This window comes from Euprymna scolopes, chromosome 4, assembly GCF_053919585.1.
Source record: "Euprymna scolopes isolate OS-2025 chromosome 4, ASM5391958v1, whole genome shotgun sequence".
Taxonomy (NCBI): Eukaryota; Metazoa; Mollusca; class Cephalopoda; order Sepiida; family Sepiolidae; genus Euprymna; species Euprymna scolopes.
This window is the reverse complement of record NC_136485.1, coordinates 156,451,361-156,476,754: the sequence shown is the minus strand read 5'-3', so window position 1 is coordinate 156,476,754 and position 25,394 is coordinate 156,451,361. Positions and strand designations below refer to the sequence as shown.

At 35.6% G+C, this 25,394-nt stretch overlaps 1 long non-coding RNA gene across 1 annotated transcript in view; it reads left to right on the top strand.

The window, feature by feature from the left end:
- Nucleotides 1–16,569: 16,569 nt before the first annotated feature.
- The window catches only part of LOC145269846 (uncharacterized), a 32,401-nt gene continuing 23,576 nt past the window's right edge, over nt 16,570–25,394 (top strand). Inside the window, exon 1 of the long non-coding RNA XR_013865268.1 lies at nt 16,570–16,881. This is a non-coding gene — a long non-coding RNA (uncharacterized LOC145269846). The remainder of the gene's footprint in view (nt 16,882–25,394) is intronic.

Sequence of the window (25,394 nt, the reverse complement as noted above, 5' to 3'; positions counted from 1 at the left end):
AATGATGCGACAGATAATTTAAATGATGCAACAGGTAATTTAAATGATTCAACAGGTAATTAAAATGATACAACAGGTAATTTAAATGATGCAACAGGTAATTTAAATGATTCAACAGATAATTTAAATGATGCAACAGGTTATTTAAATGATACAACATGTAATTTAAATGATTCAACAGATAATTTAAATGATTCAACAGGTAATTTAAATGATACAACATGTAATTTAAATGATGCGACAGATAATTTAAATGATGCGACAGATAATTTAAATGATGCAACAGGTAATTTAAATGATGCACCAGGTAATTTAAATGATTCAACAGGTAATTAAAATGATGCAACATGTAATTTTAATTATGCAACATGTAATTTAAATGATGCAACATGTAATTTAAATGATACAACAGATAATTTAAATGACCCAACATGTAATTTAGATGATGCAACAGGTAATTTAAATGATACAACAGGTAATTTAAATGATTTAACAGATAATTTAAATGACCCAACATGTAATTTAGATGATGCAACAGGTAATTTAAATGATACAACAGGTAATTTAATTGATGCTATAGGTAATTAAAACAATAAAGGAATGTCTCTGCTTTCTACTTTATTTTTTCTGGGCTACTTTTAAGTGGGCCACCCTGTACTATTATGTATTCAATATAAATCTTATTCATGTATCTTCCTTTTTTTTCTTTTTCTTTTGTTTTTTTTTTGTTTGTTTTTTTTAGTGTTTTTTGACAGGATGATGCGTATTATCTGGTTTATATTGCTTGGTGTTGCCAGCCTCTCAAGAGGGCATCTGGCAACAAAGTCTACACACGATATAGCGGCTGACATTGTAAACTCTAAAATATACGGCACCAGACGCGATCCCATTTTTAGCCAAAATATACAAGAAATTCAATATGAAATTACATGTAGCTATTGTGTTTGGGAGAAATTGAGGCAGATGTGCAAAGAATCATCTTGTAAAGATAAAATTGTTTGGCAACTGTGTGTGATGATGCAAAGGCATGCTGAAATGAATGAAACAAAAGAAAAAATACAAACGGCGTTTTAAGACACATGGTTTTAAAATAACGACGCATTAAATGTTATGTTACTGATTTGAAGTGGAGAAGGGGGTGAGGGTTTGCAGTGTGCGATCTATTTTGCACGTTGGTGAAAAAGACCTCATATTCGTAATTATATTTTCTTTATGTGTGGCGTTTATTTGAATATGAGGAAAACAACAACAACTTTAAATGGACAAATTGAGGAAGGTAGGCAGTTCATTTTTGGCCCGCTGAGAGAGAACGTTGGAGCTGGTATATGGCGATGTTCATTGCAGCGTTATATCGCAGAAGTTTCATTAATTTCGTTACGGGGTTACAATACTTGAAGTAATGGACTAACGATACGTACATCCGAAGTCTTTTCACAAACAATGGTGAAGTAAGAAGATTAACGAAATGATTTTATTGTATTAAACAGTTTTAATGGTTATCAATATTACACTTTAAAGAGAATCTCATTGATCGACATCTCTGTTATATGCGCTAATAAAGAGTCCGTTTAACAAATCTTATATGGTGTTTTTTTATTTAATAATATAAACTAAAGAAGCTTTCAATAATTTATAAGCGAAAAAATGCAGTTGAAATTCCTAGGGATACTACTTTCAAGATATCGAATGCTTAGCACCTGCATAAGCCGGTTTACCACTAGAAGATTTACACACACACACACACACACACACGCACATACACACACACATACACACACACGCACATACACACGCACATACACACACACACATACACACGCACATACACACGCACATACACACACACACACACACACACATATATATATATATATAGTGTGTGTGTGTATTCAATATATATATTCAGTACATATATACTGAATGCACAAACACTTCATATATATATATATATATATATATATATATATATATATATATATATATATATATATATATATATATATATATATATATATACTGAATATGGCTATGTATATATATAGCAATAAAAATTAATCCATAAAATACATTTTCAATAGTAAGGCAAACCTATCTTGATAAAATCTTCACTTAGTTCAGAGGAGCGAACAATATAACAAGTCAAGAAGATAAAGAGTATAGTTGCATAGGAATTTTATTGTATTATGAAGTCAATAAAGGTTACAAAAAATTATTCGGGAGAAACTTCTGTAGGCCATGGTATTTCGAAGTTAAATGCTTCTCGTCAGAAGATAAGCCAGCATTTTGAGAATATAATTAAAAGAAAATCGATAGGGGTAGTATAATGAGATAAAAGAGAGAGGAGACAGAAAAAAAATAATAAAGTCGTAAAAGATATTAAAAATATAAGAAAAATAAATAAGAACGTGTTTTTCAAAAACTTTTTACTTTAAAGATTTTGTTTTAAATCCTTTCAAAAATTTAAATTTTTAAAAATTGTCAATATTTTTTTTTTTAATTTATTATAAAATATATAAATAAAGCATGACAAATCAAGTACGAAAGAAGTAAGAAAAGTAAAAAGTAAAAGTAAGCGAGTTAAAATGCAAATTAACTCAAATTCTTGAAAAAAAAATCCACCAGGAATTAGAAACATTTTGATATGCATTTTATGCACAAGGAGTACTGATACACGTTTCTGTCATGAGGATTTCCTTATTTAAGAGCCCGAGTTCGGATTGCATCTTCAAACTATTTCTAGTGTTTTTTTTTCAGACTCATTACATGCATAGAAATCTTTATTCTAGATTGTTCTGCATGCGAGTGTCCTGAATATTAACTTTCGTTTCATTTTATTCTGGAATGCACTTAATTACCGATGGATTGTCTTCCAAGAATTTGAGTTGACTTACATGTAAGGTCTCTTAAGTTTCTTTTTCCTTTTCTTACTCCTGGTGCCCACTGACATCCAATTTACCGTACCACCACCCCACTGCCGTCCTGCTACCAGTTTCAGTGCCCACTGATGTCCGGCTACCGCTATCAATATTTATACAGATGTGCCAGCGTTCTCACTTCACCTATCCGAACTTAAAAAAAAAAAGAAACAATTTCCTCAAAAATACTAGGAGGGATCGTGTATCTCCGCTGTGGACATCGTAAGATCTGACAATAGAAAAAAAAAAGAAAAGAAAACTTTTTAATTTTTCTGTGTTGCAGAGGATCGAAAGATGTGACGGTGAAGGTGCCAATTGACCGTACAACCAGTACAGTAGACAAAAGGTAAAAAACGTAACGGCAATAGTAAAGAAGGATGACAAACACAGATGTTCGGTTAAAGACGATAGAAGATTGTGTTTGATTGTTTAGCAAGGAAAAGGTAAAATGTACGGTATTGGGTATCAGTATCAGCCAGATCGAGAACGGGCGTCTCACGAGATTGAGATTGTTGTGTCCCTAGGGTAAGATGACATGCCTCAGGTTAATTCGTGTGGTATGGGCGAGGTCTGATATTGGAACTGTTAGCTGAACGTCAGTATGCACTGAAAGGAGTAGTCGGACGTCAGTTAATGCTGGTACGTATAGCTGGTCGTCGATTGACACCTTCACAACTTTCGACCCTCTACAACATCTGTATATCATCGATAAAGGCTTGTTAAGCTTAAAATTTTATATTTAAGCTAGACTAACCGTGACCTGTTTGGTCTGTATATGTTATATATTGCTATCGAGTAGTGGCTATATAGAATTAATGTATAAACGCGCAAAAATTGAATGGACGCATGCGCTAAAACAAACATAGCGACCAGTGAAAACAACACGAAATACATTGGATAATATAGGGCTTAATATCATTGCCCTTAGATTAAATGAAAAATAAAGAGGGGTGTAATCCGTTGAAAAAACTAAAAAAGAAAAAAAAACTAAAAGAAAAAATACAAGGAGGGAGTGTGCATTGTATAGGTCCACCCTTGCTTTGTTGTTGTTGTTGTTGTTGTTGTTGTTGTTGTTGTGTGTGTGTGTGTGTGTGTGTGTGTGTGTGTGTGTGTGTGTGTTAACAGCCTTAAAAACATCGGGAAATAATAATTAAGTCATATTTTACTTTTTAAAGCAAATTTTATGGAAAGGTTCCCCCACATGCACGATAATAGAAAAAAAGAAAATAATTTTTTTTAATTTGTCTGTGTTGCCCGGTCATAGAATATGCTTAAATATGATATGTTGATTAATACAGTTTCATATTTATTATTATACTAACCTGAGTGCCCAGCGTTGCCCGGTTGTTTGTAGGTGTGTATTGAGCAAAAAAAAAAAAGTTGTAGTAGGAAGGCAGGCTCGAACCCGTGACATGAAGACGAAAACGAAAGTGGAGGTGTATGTAAGGGTGTTGGTTAAACAAAAAAAAATTACAAAACGTGCAAAAAGAAAAAAGTGGTAGTAGGCAGGCTGGGATCCAGTACCGTAAAGGAGGAAAAGAAAGTGATAAAAAAAAAGTGACGCGTTAGCTGTTGCGCCCATTGCCATACCAGAAATGACGTAGGTTTAAATTAAGGCTAGACAATCGAAAAGAGGGGATGACTTTCGAAAACATCGGCAAAAAAAGCGACCCCTCCCTGTGGAAAAGTGTCCAGTTGAGGGTGAAGAAATAAATGTTTTCGGCCAATTCTTCGATATTTGTCGTCCAAAGGGTCGAGCTCCAAAATGATACCAATCTCGTGAAAATCAGTCGAGAATTTTTGCGAGACATACATACATGCATGATGATGATTGCTGCATCTTTCCAGATGATCGCCGTCACATTAAGTTCTCCCAATATCGTCGCCCATGCCATTTCAGATGACTCTGCACTCCCGCTGCAGATTTGCACATCTTGAAGCAGATGTGACATAAAAATTGAGAAATTTCCACTGAGTTGACTTCCTCTGGTGGTTGAAGGGTATTCCTATGTCTTCTCAAACCAGCAATAGACTTGCAAACTTTGCTGCATATTAAACAGATCGTTTGGTTTGGACTAATAGGTGCAAAGTTGACCTGAACAGGAGTTTTGTGCGACTTAAGGTGGTTGACGTAGCCAGCTTTTGACAAAAGCACTCGTTCACAAGTGTAGGCTTGTGTTGAGGGTGCTTGCCATTTTCCAGCTCCCTGTAAAAAAATTGTTTTGACAGCCTACAATCTTTCATTCAAACCAGGTGGCCCACCCAACGCATATGAGATCTGATTACAAGGATCTCAACACTAGAGCAACATGCTCTCACAAGGACTTCAGTATCGGGTACTTGTGCTTGCCACTTGATGTTTAGCATTTTTGGTGAAATCGTTTAAGCCATTTAATGTACCTTTGATGCAATGTTCATGTCTCCGATGAATACAACAGTGTGGTTAGCACACAGATCGTGTAAACGCAGATCTTAGTCCTGTCTGTGATGCCACGCTCAGACCACACTCTATTCTCCAACCTTCCAAAAGCTACAGATGCCTTCTTAATTCGTTTGCGGATTTCAGTGTCGAGAGAGCCATCCCTCAACAGAGAACTAAGGTAGACAAACGAATTAACTACTCCTAGTCTGACACCACTGACCATGATGTTCGGCTCCACTTATGACTGGCCCCATGCAGGAGTGAACATCACCTTTGTTTTAGACAGACTGATCCTCAGACCAAATGTAGTGCAGGAGTCAGCAAAGCTATCCATTATATGCTGCATATCAGTCTCAGTGTGCGTCAAAAGACAGTATCGTCTGCATACAGTAACTCCTTGACCAAGACATGATGCAGCTTAGATCTGGCATTAAATCTTCTAAGATTAAAAATGCGACCTGTGGTTCGAAACTTTTACATGACACCCCTATTGCAATCTCAAAATGCATGAGCAAGTAGAGCAGCAAAATATATAGAGAAAAGAGTAAAGGAATATCACCTTGTTTGACACCATTGTCAATTGGGATTTCATCAGACAATTTTCCGTTAAACGAGACTCGAGCTTTCATGTCCCTGTGCAGTTCCTTGAATATTCTAACAAAGGTTGGAGGACCCCCTACTTTCTCTAAGATTAACCAGAAAGCATCCCTGTTAACGGTGTCAAATGCTTTGGTTAGATCCACAAACACTTAATACAGCGGTATCTATTGTTCAATGCATTTCTCCTGGACTTGCCGCGCTGAAAAAATCATATCCATAGTTCCTCTGGCAGACCTAAAGCCACTTTGTGACTCTGGAAAAGCATTAGGACAAACAAGTCGTGCAAAAACTTTCCCAGCAGCTTCCAAAAAGCATAATCCCACGGTAGTGGTCACAAACATTCTTCTGTCCCTTTCCTTTAAACAGGGTCACTAAGACACCATCAATCCAATCCTGAGGAACAGGAGCACCTGCCCAGATTTTCTCAACAAAACCAAGGATAGCATTAGCAATATTCACACCTGCAATCTTAAGAAGTTCCACCGGAACACCATCCAAACCAGGTAGGTACTTTGCCACCACTGACTTGTGCGATAGCCAACTGCACCTCAACCAGACTAGGCAAACGATCCATTCTGAATATGATATCACATTGTGGTAGGCTATCAATTGCATCAGCATCTACTGCTGAGGGATTGTGAAATACATCAGTAAAGTGCTCTTGCCATCTTTTCAAGATATTTTCTGGATTTTTAATGACAACAAAACCATCTCTCGGGATCAGGGGAGATCCTGAAGACGTAGGAAGTCCAGGCACAGGAGTCCATAAAATTCCTTCGAATTCTTTGTGTCAAACGCCTTTTGGATCTGTTCCGTTATATTTATCTAGCATTGGTTTTTCATTTTTCTCAGCTCACGTTGCAATGTGGCTTTGAACTCTTTGTATTGTCGCAAATTAGTTGTATGATCACAATGATCTTCACAAAGTAAAAATTCATAAATTGTCTGTTTATCCCTCAGCAGCAACTGATTAATTTCAAGATTGTTGTTGTCAAACCAGTCCTTGTTCTTATCCCTCTTGAAGCCAAGAACTTCAGCACCAGCAGAAGAAACCTGAGTCTTGAAATTCACCAATGCACCATCAAATGCAAGATTATCGAGCTTTTCCACCATACTCTTTTGAACTTCATGTAACTTTAACTTGGCGACATCAATATGGCTAGGCACCTTAACATCACTATGATGAACTTTTTTACAGATTCGTAGATTAAACTTTCCTCTCACCAATTTGTGATTGATGTCACATTCAGCACTGTGCATGACACTAACAGTATATGCATCTCGAAGGTCGCGTTTTCGAGTTATGATGAAGTCAATTAGGTGACCATGCTTTGAACATGGGTGTATTCAGATAGCTTTGTAATTCAGTTTACGGCGAAAAAAAGTGTTACAGATAGCAAAATTAAATTCGGAACACAACTATAGTAGCTTAAGGCCATTAGCATTCATGGTACCGATACCATAGCGGCCAAGAGGACTCCAGGTCTCATAGTCTTTCCCAACACGGGCATTGAAATCACCAAGAATAACAAGTTTTTCATTAATTGCTGTAAATGCAATAACGGAGTGCAGAGACTTGTAGAAACACAAGATGTCATCTTTATTCATTTGAAAGGTTGGTACATAGACCAAAAGAATCTGTTGTGTGCGAGAAGCAAAAAAAAATTTCATGATGCGATCACAGATACTGGAAGGAAATTCCATAGTATCAACCAAGGATGATTTAATCGCAAAACCGACTCCACTATTTCTACAGATACCCTATGGTTTACCAATCCAGAAGAGAGTATCGCCTGATGATACCTCTGTCATTTGATCGTCTCCCGAAAGACGGATTTCTGATAGAGCAGCAATATCTATATCAAGTCTCCATAGCTTTGCAGTGACAAGCAATAGTGCATACATTCCACCAGCATAAATTGAATTTTACTCCTTTTTGGAGATACATTTTTGTTTTCTTCCTGCTTACATGAACCACCGTTAGCCGCAGGAGACTAACCAGTGATAATATGACAGACAATTTTGGGTGCACCTTTTCTAGCACTTTCCCAAGACTCTGGGTGAGCAGTGCTCTCCCTGAATAGGGCTGCTCAGTCACAGGAATCCCCACCGGAGTTGGCCTCTGTCATGTGAAAGGCAGAACAACGATGTTAAGATAGGATTCCTGTCGCCTCTGTGACTGTGTATCTCCAACTGGTCAAGTCTGTACACGTTGCCACTCTTCCATCGCCATAGGACTTGAACGACAGATAAAGATAAGATATAAAAAGATAAGAGATAAAAGATACATCTCAAGTAACATCTATTAAAATGACAAGCGCTTGTACGACACGAGTGCTACTCTCTAAGTCTCCACAACAATAACTCAGTAACAAGCCATTGCAAGATGCTTTGACCGCAGATTTTTCATAAGAGTTGTTCTCTCCTAGAACTATGGCTTGCAGGAGCTCTTCTACCTCGCTAATGTCATTTACCCATGACTGAGACTTAAGTAGCTGGGCACCAGAGCATGGTCCACATGCCGGTGGGCCATGAATGCCGCAGTCAACAGGGCCTAAGCTCCTCTGGAGGTTTCTGTCAGGGTTACCTCACCCTTAATCTTTGGTTCAAAAACCTTATCCCACAAGGCAGTGGGGATCCAGTTTTCTGGTTCTGAACACTCGCCATTCACCAGAGCCCCGTTAGCGCAGCAAAACTCATGTCCACGTGGGGATGATTAGACTGGGAAAAGCTATGTATGACGCAAGAGCATCTGTGTGCTTTTAACACATGCTAGCACCAATCCATGAGCTCCATATACATACATACATACATACATACATTTAAACAGACAGGTGAGATGTATATTATAGATTATATTGGACCCAATATATAATAATGATTTAAAAAGTTAACAAAAAAAAAATGACTCGTGCGCAACAACCGAAAATTGAAAGCAAAACGTTTAGTTTACAATTTACGGTTTCCTTTGACGTTAATGCCTGAGCTATGAAAACATGTTTGTTGCAAGGCTAAAAATTAAAACATGAACCAATAGCTTTTACGTTATGCATGCATATTTGTAATGCCGTCGTTCGACCTTCATCTGGCAAGTTTCATTTTTTTTAATTTTCACACCTTTGCACCGTCTAAACCCCAAATATAAAGTTTCAGAGGGGTTCAAATACCCTATATATTAAGTTTCATGTCTATAAATTAAAAACTGGCAGATAAGTTTTGTAGGCAATTTTTTTTAAACAAATATATATATATATATATATATATATACACACACATATATAAATATAAATATAAATAAGTTTGTGTTTTCTATAAGCTTTTTACGCAAATATTACGCAAGTATAAATCATTTAGAATATCTGCATGAATATAATTACATGTGATAGTTAACTAAAGATGATCATCCCATAATAAAACCGGAAAACACTAATCGGAAATTAATTAAAATGAATGTTTAAAAGAATATGCAAATTAGCTAGGTCTTTGCAGATGAATGCAATTCCACGACCCATCTATACTTCTTTTTGTGTATTGATATTCATATTGGAAACCCTTTTTCTATTTATTTAAAAAGAAAATACAACTTTTTTATATATAGGTTGTGGAATTTTTGTGTGCAGAGAGGCTAGTATCGTTTCCACAAGGGGTTCCAACCTAGACAGTCCGTCGGTATGACTCATCTCTAAAAGGAGATACTTCATTTTGCAATCATAGCTTAGGAGAATGATTTCCCATCTTTGTAATCTGTTAACGGTATGTTTAGGCAATTCTTTCTTCGATGCATAAATTGTTAATGAAGATTTATGGTCAGTTTGTAATGTAAATCTTCTGCTGCGCACCAAACTTCGTTAACGAAAAAAGGATGCCCAGTGCCTCTTTTTTTTTATTTGCAAGTGTGTGCGAAGCACGCGTTATTGGTTTCAGTAAACCGTCATCCATTCCTATAAGATACATGCCCCTTTGTTAATATAAACGCGCATCGCACGCTATAAGAATTTTACGTTCATAATGAGTTAAAAATAAATCCGACATGAAATGATCTTTATTTTCATAAACGACGTCTGACATTCTGTCATCCAAATCTAGTTTTTTGGGGTTTTTTTTCTCATCTTCAATAAATCGTTTAAAAGCACTCGTAGGTTGTGAATACTTGGGATAAATGCATTCGAAGAATTCAAGAGACTTTTGCAAAGACGATGTACTAGCATTTTGGGGTTTGTCTCATTCTTGTCAATTATTTGTCTCAGATATTTGATTTGCTCCATAAAGAACCCACATTTCAGTAATAGTGCACTGGACGCATCTAAATGTAGCAAAATGTAGTAGGCAAAAATCAGGAACAAAGATAGGAAATAGTCAGTTTCGCCTGCACGGCACACCTCTAGAAGAGAGCGATTTCTTGGCTGTAATGACCGTAGAGAAAGAAGAAGAAGGAGACAGAAAAAAGGCAGAAGAAAAATCGCTTCTTGCAGATTCGTGGTTCATCACAAAGAACAATCCAACCGCCAGAACCACCTACGCACAATCTGCAAAACACTGCCTGACTGCTTCCCTGCGTCCTACCCTTATAAAGCCGGGAATTATATATTTGCATACTCACGCGAGAGCACACGTGATTCTGCGAGAATTGCATGGGGTCAAGGCCAATAAACATCCATGGACGCCATCATTGGACTCTCTTCCGCTCGACCCGAAACACAGCAACAGACGTATCCGAGGTAAGCTCTTTATTTCCCCCATTTCGGTTATTGCCAATTCCACTACACTAAGTTTGCCCGAAACCCGACGTGAACTACTCGGGTTTGCCTGAAACCTGATGTAAAACGCAGATTACTAAACAGAACGCGGAAACGAGCAGACCTGATAAATATTAGAAGAAAGAAAAGAGTACATGTTGAAATGGTGAACAAACTACTGCAGACGCCAGACCAAGTAGTGAATGTTGTCAAAGAAAGAATTTAATCGCATACGAAATGAATTGCACAAACTCATTGTGCCGAAAATGGACCTCGAAGAAAAACCTGATGCGAGAATATAGAGTGGGCTTTGGATACACTGTCGCAGACTGGAGAAACTTTTTAAAAGACATTTGGTGGGATTATTTCCTTATGGAAAAAATTAGTTTTGCTTCTTTGTACCGTTATAAAACCATTTTTTTACAACTTTTGTTTGAAAACAAAACAAATAAATAATTCTGCTATATCCCAAAAATACTTTACATTCCTAAAACTTATTTAACAATTTTTGTTTCTTTTTTTTTTACAGTTTTCTTTGAAAACAAAACAAGAAAAATTGTTTACTAAACATTATCTTCATAATGTTTAGTAAACAACAAAAATTGTTTACTAAACATTATCTTCAATAATGACAAAAAAAAAACAATGCGTATATTAAAATGAAAATTTATGCATAAAAAATGACAAATAAAACAATGCATGATAGGTCATTGTTTTTTTCAAGCCCTCTAACCACTGCACCACAGCTCCTTGCACAATGCTTGGAGTACTTGGAAAAGCAATTGTAAAAGTGATATTCTCCTGAAGGTTGAAGGTTCAGTTCTCAGTGTGGGCGACCGAAAAATACAATTGCAAATTACTTAGGACCTCTATCCAGTCATGGCTGACAGAACAAGAGCATGCTACCTCCGTAAATCAAATAAAGGATTTCATTTGAAATTCCATCCAAATTTCCGAGTTCGACAGAAACATGCGCAAGGTCAACAAGATACACCTGTAGAAGATCGGAGGTAACATCGACCGAAACGCTGTGGCAATAGCACTCATGATGAGAATCTAAATAATACGAATAATCAATCGTCATCGCAAAAATTCAGAAAAGTTTTATTTTATTGTTTTTTTTTTGTGTCTTTTTTGTTTTTTTGTAGCTATTCTAATTGCGACCTTTTCATTGTTCTATCCTATTTGTGAACTAAAATAACACTGGGCAACATTTTCAATGTTGTCTAGATTTCCACACCTGATTTAGGACATTTTTTCACTGCTGAATCAGGAAATGACATTCGTTTCTCTCCATCAGGTCAGCTTTTTGTACTAAGTTGACTTTTTTTTTAAAAATCAGGTCTTGTGAAAAAATCGATTACATTTTTGTGGCATCAAAAGCTGCTTTTTGTCAACACATATCATCCTAAATATGTTTTTAAGAGAAGAAAATGTTTGCCAAAAACATATATTGATTACCTGATAGAAACATCGATTATTGTAAACTGAATGGTGGACATAGATAAAGGTAAGTACATGTAAATTGCATGTTGCTTTACCATTCCTATGAAACTCCAGAGCTTGAACTTCAGTTTGTTCAAACTCCTGGAATGCTCAGCAGCAGGAGGGGAAATCTTTTTTCAGATTCCTATAGTAGTCAGCCATCATAACAGCATCCGAGCGACCCTGATAAATGGTCTCCATCTTTTTTAGGTGCTCATGAAATCTCTCCCCTTACTCGTTTTTCATTAAACCCAGGTTCGTATGAAACCGGTCCATATGTGAAAATAGGTAATGCCTCTTGATACTCCTGATGCAGCACAGGTTTCTTAAAACAGTCAGCCTGTTGTTGACAAGTTATGCGTAGTTTCTGACCTTATTGTTGTCAAGAAAGTTCTTCATTATGAGAACAAAGTCCCACTTCATTCATTAAGTTTTCGAACTCTGTATCTCTGATGAGCTGCCGGATTTGAGGACCATCAAAAATACCAGCTTTCAACTTCTTCATGGTCAATTCTGGATTAGTCTAGCACAAGTAAGTGAAGCAGTCATCATCCTTGCCCAGACTCTTGGTGAACTGCTTTATTAAGTTGAGCTTTTATGTGCAGCAGTGGTAAGAGTATTCTGTCTCTGTCACCATAAAGGTCGTTGAAGATGTTTTTGCTTTTGCAAGGCATCAATTCCTCCTGCACAGGCCAGTCCTTCTTTGTATAGAAGATTTCAAGGTTTTATGACTTCAAACTGGTCGCTTCTCGACATAATCACCCATAACAGACACGACAGAAAAACAAATGAACACATATCTAAAGAAATGGCAGAAGCACTAGAGGATGACCTCTGATCTGTAGTGGAATGGGGACATAAATGGATGGTCACATTCAATGCTGCCAAGACTAAACTCGTTTCCTTCAATAATTACAAGAAACCTTCTCTACCACAAATAGCAATGGCCAATGACTCTTTATCTGAAAGTACATCTTTTAAATTCCTCGGTTTAACGCTCTCAGGAACAATTACATCGAGAGTATCGCCAGGACCGCTGCGAAGAAGGTAGGTTTTCTCTACCGTGCTAGAAAGATACTAATGCCCGAAAGTATTCTATAAGGCCATCATTCGCCCATGTATGGAGTATTGTTATCATATTTGGGCTGGTGCATCTGCCACCAGTCTCTCGCTCCTAGACAAGGTTCAAAAGAGAGTCACCAATTTGATAGGTCCTGAACTGTCATCTAAACTTCAGCCCCTGTCCCATCGACGAAATGTTGCATCCCTCTGCCTTTTCTATAAGTACTTTAACAGTGAATGCTCTGACGAACTGCAAGCACTTGTGCCCCCTCGATGTAAATACCCCCCGACAAACCCAACAAGCAGCTAAATCCCACTCCTTCACAGTAGAGATCCCTAGATGCAAGAGAGCTTTCTACTCGAGTAGTTTCTTCCCCAGGACAGCTAGACTTTGGAATTCCCTGCCGGGTCCCGGCTTCCCCAACTGTACTGACATGCAGAAGTTCAAGTGCAATGTGAACCGACATCTTGCTGCCCAACTTCCTACACAGTACCCCTGATGCCTATGTCCCTGATAGTAGCCCCCTACAACAAAGTGGCAATATGTCTTGTTTGTGGTGAAAATGTAATTAAAAAAAAACTTTAAAAATAAAACTATCGGATCTGAATACATTTTGTCATTAAAATTATCATATCCAATCAAAACAATTATTTGACATGGCATTTTACCCAACCAACTTCTTCTAAAATGTTACATAATGCATACATGTTAACAAATATGTAAAAAAAAAAAAAAAAACATGTAGCCATGATTTAACATTGTTAGTTTCGGATTCAGCGTATCAGATTCGTCCTAAATCAGCTGAAAAGACACGGACAAAAAAATTGTTGTTGACCAGTATAATATGTGTGTGTGTGTGTGTGTGTGTGTGTGTGTGTGTGTGTGTGTGTGTGTGTGTGTGTGCGTAATAGCAGGAAGACGTTGTCCAGAGTTGAATGAAAATTATTGAAAGTTCCACACTTTCAATACTTTTGTCACCAAAATCGGTCAAATCGTCCTTTTTTTTTTTTTTTTTCAATCAAATCGATTGATTGCCTGCTCAAGTCGGGTTCTTCATGTGATTAGTAATAAACCAAATATCCTTCTGAAGTAAGAGGCATTACTTAGAAAGATGATCTGTTGTGACTCACTAAAGCAGATACTAATTTTGAATTGGCAGGCAAGGTTATTAAGGCTATTTAACACATAGCCAGAGGAGTTTAATGCAATGGTCCAGGACTAAATCTTTAACTTGATTTAACAACTTCATTTAACGTGACTAGAACAATTACGTCAAGCTGATATCCCTCAACATGTAAAAAAAAATGCACCTCAATATTTTGTAACTTTATTCTGGGAGCTCATTTTGGCGCATGTAGACATATATAAGTGCACATATCCACTCGGTTACATGCATCCAAAAAACAACTCTCAATCTGGAGTTTAAATGATCCTACAGCTACAACAACGATAACTAACCAATTGTTGTAGACTCGTGCTAGGGGTCACAAATGAAAGAAACCACAAGTAGTGTAAAGTGTATAAAATATAATATGTTCGAGGGGCGTGCAATAAGTAATGCCCCTGACCCACTTCCAGTTGTCTGATCTAGCTGAAAATTTGCATGTGCAATGATTTATATCTCTACGGGTTATGTGGCAAATTACAGCTCTGAACTAATTGTGATTTCTGTTTTACAGGTGTTTGAGCTGAGTCAGGTGTGAAATAGAGCCTGTTGAATATCGAGCAGTGATCCGGTTTTTGTATTTGAAAGGAAGCACACCACAGGAGACTTTTGATGAAATGAAAGAAACTTATCGTGATAATGCCCCATCATATGACCTTGTAAAATGCTGGCATCGTGAATTCATACATGGCTGGAAGTCTGTGGAAACAGCTCCCAGACCTGGTCGCTCCCTTCTGCCATTGATGAGGCATCTGTCCGTCAAGTTGAGGCAACCAATTTTTAAGATCGGCGCATTACTATTCGCCAAATAGCCGAAGATGTCAAGATTAGTACAGGATCTGTGGAAACTATCATTCATGACCATTTGCATATGCATAAGGTGTCTGCCAGATGGATTCCCAGGTTGCTCATACCATTCCAGAAGCGAGAACGTGTCGAGTGCTCGAGGATGAATTTGGAGATGTGCCAAGAAGATGAGTCAAAGTTTTTTCAAAAGACTGATTACACAGGATGAAACCTGGGTCCATCACTATGATCCAGAGACCAAAGCCCAGTTAATACAGTGGAAGCACTTGAACTCACCATCTCCAAAGAAGGCAAGGGTGCAGCCCTCTGCTGGCAAGGTCATGCTCACAGTCTTCTGGGACCAGGACGGAGTAGTGATGGCAGATTTCCTGGCAAAGGGTACCACAATTACAGGAGCCTTATTATGCTTCACTTTTGAGGAAATTAAGGGAAGCTATCAAAATCAAGAGGCAGGGCAAGATCAGCAAAGGTACCCTTTTCTGCAGGACAACGCTCCGATCCACAGCTCGCATGTCGCCAGATCAGAAGCACGGGCATGTGGTTATGAAATCCTTCCCCATCCTCCCTACTCTCCTGACCTTGCACCCTCTGACTTACACCTCTTCCCAGCCATGAAGTTGCTTTTGAAAGGAAAGCGTTTCCCAGATGATGCAGCCTTGATTTCTGAAGTCACGTCGTGGTTGGAGGACCAACCTGGGGTGTTCTACAAAAATGGTCTCCAGAGCTGCATCAAACGATGGGAGAAATGCACAACTCTGGGTGGTTCCTGTGTAGAGAAAGACTAATAACTGTGCCAAGTTTCGTTGCTCTACTTCTATGGGAAGTGGGTCAGGGGCATTACTTATTGCACGCCCCTCATATTTATCATAAAGAATACAGGAGCCACTAAAGTGGTATGAGAGGAACGTGTTCGTAGTATGCGGTTAAACATGGTATGAATGTCTCCATTTAGTCTCTAAAATCAGTGGTATTCAAAGGACTAGTTGGTTCCACTTAGTTCTCAAATAGGGGTGATTTGTACCCCACAATACCAATACACGAACTCGGTTTGCGCAGATCGCCACCATTTTAACCTGGGGGTAAAAAGATGTAAACTATTACTTTTTTTAAGAACAAATAAGGTTGCACTGACTGTTGAGAAATAGAAGACTTAGTTAAAGCTGCGCACAGATGGAAATGACAACACCATTAATGAGAGACACTTAAGCATAATTTACGCAGACATTGCAATGAGACTATTGTATGTATGTGTTTGTTTGTTTGTGTATGTAGCTTTTAGTGTGTTTGGGTGATATATGAAGAGAAGAAGACAAAATAGAAAGCATACCTATATATATGTGTGTGTATGTGTGTGTGTGTGTGTGTTCGTGTGTATGAGATGAAGCGTTAGAGTACATGTAAACAAACACACGTATACACACTCATGCAACTCCAACTTATACCGAGTCTAATTTCTCTTACATAAACAAATGCACATAAGCGAATAGAAGTCGATATACGTAACTTTCGATCCTAATCGGTTTCAATTCAATTCAATCAATTCGATCTTCAATTTTATGTGTCGATGTTTTCATCCAATCATATTCATCCTAAAACGAACGCACTGTATATAAATCGAACATTGCATCTACATTTTGCAATAATCGTTCCGGTCATTCTTTCCTTTCAACATTCATCCTGTGCATCAAGTGAGTAACATCATTTTATTTCGAAAGAAAAAGAAAAAAGAAAGAAAAAGAGAAAAAGAAAGAAAAAAATACGTTTTTTTTTTCAAATTTATATTGTTTTATCAGGTGTTCATCAACATTGAAAATTTTAAACAAAGTATTTTCACTTATTTCAATTATTTCATTATTTATCCAAAAGAATCACATTTTTCCAAATCTTTATAAGAATACAATTGTTTAGCGGAAAACATTTTGAGATTTGCGGTCAGTGTCTTAATATTTCATGAGAATTGTGCAAAAGAAATAAATGAAATGTTTGCAAAAGTTGCGAACAATCAGATAACAAGGATCGATGGTTTATTGATGCATTAAAGTGACTTGAAAACAGAAACAAAACTACTCATTTTTTATCATATATAAAGGCTTGAAAGCCACTTAAGGATAAGAGTTAATGTGTGTATTGTAATCATTGAGACAGTAGCGTGATAATCGTTTGGTATAATCAGATTATTTACAATGACGATTCAATGCATTTTTATTTGCAATTTTGGGGGAATTTTTTATTTCTATTTTTCATTTGAACTTTTTATTTGCATTTTTATTTTCATTTTTACTTACATGTTTTTACTGCCCTTTTTTATTTTTATTTTAATTTTTTATTTGTATTTTTTAATTTTTATTTGCGTTTTATTTGCATTTTTATTTTCATTTTTACTTACATGTTTTTACTGCCCTTTTTTATTTTTATTTGCATTTTTATTTGTATTTTTTAATTTTTATTTGCGTTTTATTTATATTTGTTATTTGCTTTTCATTTGTATTTTTATTGTAATATTTTATATGTATTTTTTCATTTGCAATTTTTAATTTGAATTATTTATTTGCATTTTTTGATGTGCGATTTTTTTTTTTTTAAATTTTTCATCTGCATTTTTATTTGCATTTTTGTATTTGAATTTTTATTTGTTTGTTTTTTTGCATTTTTTTTATTTTATGTGCATTCTTCATTTGCATGTTATTTTAATTTTTTATTTGCATTTTTTATATTTGCATTTTTTATATATTTTATTTGCATTTATATTTTGTATTATTTTTTAAAATTTTTATTTTAATTTTAATTTACATTTTTATTTTTATTTTTTATTTTAATTTTTTATTTGCAGTTTTTTTCGGCTAGAAAGACAGGAACGATTATTGCAAAAATATTTCAAAACTTTTGAGTAAAACTATTTGAAAACTTTTTAATAAACATCGATGGATAAAGTTTTATTTCAATAAGATAGGAGGGATACTAGATATTTATTTTTTTAATGGGAGGTCCACATCTTTTTCTAATAATTTAAACAACTTTTAAACAATTTTTATTTTAAATAAATTTTTTTATAATTTAGAATGACAAAAAAAAATTAATTTAAAATAAAAATTTTTAAAGTTGTTTAAATTATTTTTCATGTTTTTTTTTCATTTATTCTAAATAAAAGGTGATTAAATTGTCATGTTCAGATTAGGAAGCTTTGCCTCGGTTCCTTCCAAAAATAGTTGTTTAAAAGTTGTTAAAATTATTTCTCATCTTAAATTTAAAAAGACAAGTGAAGCATGCATGGTCCCCCGTGACTGCACAGTAAACGAGGTATAAAGAATTACTAAGTTCAGCACCCCCCCCCCTATTTAGTTTCAAAAGTCCCCAGAGAATGTCAAATCCTGGTGAAAATGAACAAACGGTGCAGTTTTAAACCTTAACATATGTAAATTTGAGTTCTGCACCATGCAAAAAAAGAAATGACTAAGTCTATCATTTGGCCCCTCCCATTTAGCCTCAAAAGTCCCCAAGGTCTTAACATATTTAAATTTGAGTTCAGCGCCATGCAAAACTGCTAAATTATAGACTTACACAGAAAATTTTGGACAAATATAGTAAAAAATGGAGTGTTTTTATTAACCTTAAAAGAGCCCCTGGGGCACACTCAAGAGTTATCGCTAAGTATATACAAGCAAAATTATATAGAAATCATGTAGTTACAACTTTTCAGAAAGTTTTATAAAAATCCAAGGCATCAATTTATTTTAATAAGCACAAAAGTGTAAATTTTAGCCATTTTAATCTGAAACGCGCTAAAGGAGCAACTGGAGTTTTCCCGGAAAATTGGTTCTATTATTTTTTTTTACTCATATCATGTTTAATGTTTGTGCAAAAATTTTAAAAATCCCAAGGTATAGTTATTGAGTAAAATGCGTACAGACGAACGGACGACTAGACAAGGGTTAATTTACAGGCCCACTCTCCTTTTGTCGGGGAACCAAAAAATAATTTGAAATAAAAATTGTTTAAAAGTTGTTTAAATTATTTGTCATATTTTTTTCTTGCATTTTTTTTTTTTACATAAGTAAAAATAAAAATTGTTTAAATTGTCATGTTCCGACTAGTCAGTTTTGCCTCAGTTCGTTCCGTTTCACTCGATCTTGGTTTTTGATTGCAAAGTCAAGGCTGCTTTTCTTTTTCTTTTCTTTTTTTTTTACATGGGGTTCACCACTTATCAAGGCCTGAAGGCTACTCAGGGATAAGGGTTATTGCGTGTACAGTAATCAATGAGATAGTATTGTAGTAATCATTAGTATTGGGTGTTTAGATAGAGTGCCTTACTTAAGGGGGCGGTTTGTCAGGAGTTTGTTTATGTTGGACTTGAAGACGCCCAAGTTGTAGTCAGGTGGGAAACAGGCAAGCGGCAGAGAGTTCCACTGGCGTGCAGTTCTAAGAAAAAAGCTTTGCTCATGGAATCTACGTTTGGATTTAGGCACAGATAGAGTGGGGGAAATTATTGACAGTAGTTTCAGCCAGACAGGTGTTTCTCGTGAAAGATTGGCGAGGGAGGACGAGGGATTGAAGCTCAGACGAGCACCTGCCATGAAAATAACGATAAAACAAAGACAGGCTCGCAACGTCTCTTCTGTGGGAGAGAGGTTGCAGGGAAGAGAAAAGGGCATCCCCCACTAAACCACAAAGTCTATTTTGTACTCTGTCAAGGCAGGATAGGCTGTTTTTAGCAGCTCCTGCCCAGATATGGCAGCAGTACTCCATCCTTGGACGTACTTGGCTTTTATACAGATAGAGAATTGCATCAGTAGTGAGATATCTTCAAGCTTACAAAATTGCTGATGGCATCCATCTTGATTCTTACACGATTAAAATATTTACACATTTTAATCGTGCATTTATATAGTTTATATGTGTAAAATAAATTTTCACTCAAAATAACTCCTCATGTAATAAGCTCTAAGATAAGAAACATTTTTAATGTCTTATTTTTCTCATATCAACCAAACTCTCTTTAGTGACATTATCTTCAGTGCAATTTATGAGGATCGATGTAATTAGAGAGCTATAAATGATAAAAAAAAAATCAAGATGTTGACCATCTTACTGTTTATTCCTTCAAGTAAGTTGACATGCACAATTCTTGTCAACACCTGTTTCGTAGCATAAAATCATTAATTTAATCAGTATATCAATTTATATTGCCCTTAACTCATGAGAAGAAAAACAAACATTTAAAAATCTTAAAAGAAAAGAAAAGCGTTTGGGCATGATTACAAAATCTAAAAATTTGGAGAGAAGTTACAATGAGGCAACAATCTTTCTATACTATATCAAGATATTTTTTATTGTTCCAACCTAGAGTTTTCCTCTTTTGGGGGACAAATGGGTGCATTTCACATAAAGAACCGACTGTATGTCAAAGTTTGGTCTTGTGGAGAGGCAAGGACTATGTTAAAATAATAACATTATTATTTAAAAACCCATTCTTAACATGGGGAAGCGGGGTCATAATCAACTATTCGTCTAACAATCAAATAAACACAGCTACCGATAAAAAGTAAGTTAACTCACAAATCGTAACTCCCCTAAAAAGGTAAAGTTTCAGTATCTTACCCACTTCTCCCCTTAAAAATGTTACCAAAGGCAAGGTAAGTTACTCTTCTACCTATATATTTTGTACTTTCATCGAACAATGTACTGAACATAAGTATTGGCAAAAATGTATATTCCCTTACCCCAAAATTTTAAAATTTTAAATATCTCATGCCCCCCCCCCAAAAAAAAACTTTTGAAAGTTGAAATCTTATACAGGTTAACAGATTAAAAAAGATGCTCAAAGAAGGAATATAAAAAAAGTAATGAATAGTGGGTGATTAGTTTCCTATATAAAATGAACGTAATAGGAGAACGTGCTTAAAAATTGGCGTTGTTTGTTCGTTTTTTTTTTTTGTTTTTTTTTTAGTCTAAAATGCAATTAAATAAATTGATAACATGGTGAAAGGAAGAAAGTAACTTACACAAATAGATGCGCTTCTCTCCTGTCAGATGGCGGAATGGAGAGGAAAAGAGAAAGAAAAAGATCTTCATTTGTAGAAGGCTCGGTTATATACATGTGGCATTTATTTGCATAAGAGGACAGAAACTGTTATGAAAAGGGCGAGTTGGAAGCACAAGGGCAGTTCTTGTTTCGATAGCAGAGAGAGAAAGAGAGAGGGGGGAAGAGGGGAGAACGGATGGTGAAAAGTTTCCGTTAAATTTAGTCGTAGGAAAGCAGTAGTTTAAACAAATATTTTTTCTTCGTTTAATTTTCCTTTTCTCTTCCATTTCATATGGATACATTATATTAAACGTTCGTTTTCTTTTTAGACATATTTATTTGCTAGAAACAAACTGGCAGAGTGGAGGCGTCTTACCTTATCGAATGCGCATAATACCAACGTATTTAATTACGTATTTCGAAAGCTATTATGAAAATGTGTGGGGGGGTTTTAAACAAGCAATTTGTACTTTTACCTAATAATGTACGAAATTAATCATCTAAAAATATAAAAATAAATATTACTTTCCATTTTCAAGACGAGTGAAAACATATCTTTGTTGGACATATTGCTGTCGCATAGTTAAATTAATTAATCTAAAACAGAAAATACTTGACATGCATAAATTACGTATAATGACTAACTAGACGAAATCTAAGTACAAATACAAATACATTTATTGACACATTAACAAATGCATACGGACAATTAACACAACAGAGCAATACAAATGTTCATAACTCATCTATTGGGCGGAGACCTCTTGTTACACGAATGACCCGGTCTAAGCCGGGTTGACATGCTAGTATATATATGTGTATAGGTGCATATACATATATGTATGTTCATGAATTAAAATGTGGCACGCGCCTGCGGATGAAATATCAGAAATTGACAAGCTAAACGGGAATTGTTTCAATATTTCTCACAGATATAAACAAACCTTGTTATTGTAATGAATAATGTAACAGAAAGGACTCTGGTTATGTGGATGTTTTGAAAAGATTGTCAGGAAAAAGTGACAGAAGGAAAAAGATTGCAGTTGGAGATTTGATTGTCAACCGAGTGGACGCCACGATAATTCTCTCTGTCGCTCCCCCCTCTCTCTCTCTCTCTTTCTCTCTCTATCTATCTATCTATCTATCTACCATAAGCAAGAACAACAGGAGAAATAAAAAACGGACTGTTGCTTACACCAATGGTTGTTGTTTTGAATTCTTAAAAAGGGTTTATAATATAACACTCTATCATTGATAGGATGGATGTGTTCCACTAATGTAAGGCTTGTTTCTAACATGGAGGATTAGTGTGCTCTACCTTGTTTCTTTCTCTCAGATGGGTTTTGACCCAACGTACCGGATAACATGCTTTCGTGAAACCCTTGTCAGCTATCTGCTTACCAAGACAGGGAAACCAGTCCCGGTGTATCTACAACCGGTGTTGTTTCCTTAATTCTCCTACATCTTGTTTGTGTCTGTTTTATTAATCGTCGGAGTAGTAAGAAGGGAAAAAAAGAAGAGTAATGACATTTGTTGGCACTTCTCAGTAAGCAATCATAACTAACAGACGACAAAAATGAAGGCCCTCAATTTTGGTGGGTACAGAATACGATGAAAAACTAAACGGAACAAAGGAAAGAAACAGAGAATGGAAGGCATTAACAAAAAGATGACTTGCAAAAATGATAAGTCATCATTTTAATTAGTCTCAGGAGGAGATCGAGTTTTTGGAAAGGCTGCTTTCGTCAAAAGACGTTTGACTGCTGAATTTGAAAAGCGAAATTTGTCAATGCGAACTGAAGGTCAAGTGAAAGATCAAATGTGTCGATGCTTCATCGTGTTCATAAACATGTCCACAACTGTGGGGCGCAACAACTTGCTATTTAGAGGGAAAATAGGAACTACTTTCTCGTAAGACGGTTGCGATTGTGATGGTGTTGCTCTTAGGATTAAATGTAGGATTTTGTTATAACAACTAAATATGTCTAAAATGGCGTTCTAAAGTTACATATGATAGTAGCTAGTAGTCTAGACATAATAAATTTGTATGTAGCATCTGTTGTTTGGTCCAAAGGGGAATTTATGCAATCAAAATATTATATACTAGCAGGACCCTATAACTGGCGTTGCCCGCTTGACGCAGTACCCCCTCGTAAAAACTTAAAGTACGGTTGTTGATGATGACTAACTTCAACCTCCTCATGTTAAAAACGGCTATCGGAATAGACACCTCAAGCCGTCGTATGTTTAGAATGGCTTTCGGGGTAGACACTTTCAACCTCCCTTTGTTAAGAATGGTTTTCGGAATAGACAACCTCAAACGCTTCATGTTAAGACTGGCTTTCGAAGTAGACACCCTAACCATCGAAAAGTACTTGTCTCTGCCAAATTGAAATGAGATTTTCGTAACCAGCATAGTCCAAAACTTATAAAAGTCATCATGTTAAAGAAAATTATAAAGGTGGAGCTAATGTAAAAATTTATCCACAAAAAAAAAACAAAGTTATTGTCTTCTATATAGAGCGACGCTAATCGGTTAATATGTTTAATTTTTTGTCTTTTTTTTTTTCATCACGATTATAATTTGTAGAGAGCTACGCCAATCGGTTAATATGTTTAATTTTGCTTTTTTAGCGACGCCTATCGGTTAATATGTTTTTTTTTAGCACGATGGTAATTTGTAGAGTGCGACGACAATCGGTTAATATGTTTAATTTTATTGTTTTTTAGCAACGCCAATCGGTTAATATGTTTAATTTTGTTTGTTTGTTTTTTCAACGTGATTGTAATATGTACAGTGCGATGACAATCGGTTAATATGTTTAATTTTGTTGTTTCTTTAGTGACGCCAATCTGTTATTATGTTAAAATTTGTTAGGTTTTTAGCGACTCCAATCGGTTAATATGTTTAATTTTGTTGTTTTTTTTAGCAACGCCAATCGGTTAATATGTTTAATTTTGTTTGGTTTTTTTTTCAACATGATTGTAATATGTAGAGTGCGATGACAATCGGTAAATATGTTTAATTTTGTTGTTTCTTTAGTGACGCCAATCTGTTATTATGTTAAATTTTTTTAGCGACTCCAATCGGTTAATATGTTTAATTTTGTTGGGTTTTTTTAGTGACGCCAATCGGTTAATATGTTTTTTTTAGCACGATGGTAATTTGTAGAGTGCGACGACAATCGGTTAATATGTTTAATTTTATTGTTTTTTAGCAACGCCAATCGGTTAATATGTTTAATTTTGTTTGTTTGTTTTTTCAACATGATTGTAATATGTACAGTGCGATGACAATCGGTTAATATGTTTAATTTTGTTGTTTCTTTAGTGACGCCAATCTGTTATTATGTTAAATTTTTTTAGCGACTCCAATCGGTTAATATGTTTAATTTTGTTGTTTCTTTAGTGACGCCAATCTGTTATTATGTTAAAATTTGTTAGGTTTTTAGCGACTCCAATCGGTTAATATGTTTAATTTTGTTGTTTTTTTTAGCAACGCCAATCGGTTAATATGTTTAATTTTGTTTGTTTTTTTTTCAACATGATTGTAATATGTAGAGTGCGATGACAATCGGTAAATATGTTTAATTTTGTTGTTTCTTTAGTGACGCCAATCTGTTATTATGTTAAATTTTTTTAGCGACTCCAATCGGTTAATATGTTTAATTTTGTTGGGTTTTTTTAGTGACGCCAATCGGTTAATATGTTTAATTTAATTTTTTTTCAGCACGATCATAATCTGTAGAGTTCGACGACAATCGGTTATGTTTAATTTAGTTAGTTTTTTTTCCAGCACAATTGTATTCTCTAGTGACAACATTTTGTATAATTTCTGGAGCGTTCGTTTATTTATTGTAGAATGGATTCCAGAATATGCGAATAGTCAGGTATCAGCCAATCAAAATGGGCGGAATTTGAGAAGGGAGAATTTATTATTTTTTAATCGGGAAATGGAAAGGTTATGTTATGTATATGTATGTAATAACCAGTTAATGGCGGTGCAAGCATAATATTGTAGGAAAATATAGAATTTGACCCAGTCTCAATTAGTAGCGGTGGGAGCATCAAATATTGAGAGAGAAAAATCTTCCCCTGTAGATGTGGCAATTGTGATGGTATTGCTCATCGGGTGTAATGTAGCCTTTTATTATCACGAGTGAATGTGGCAGAAATGGTGGT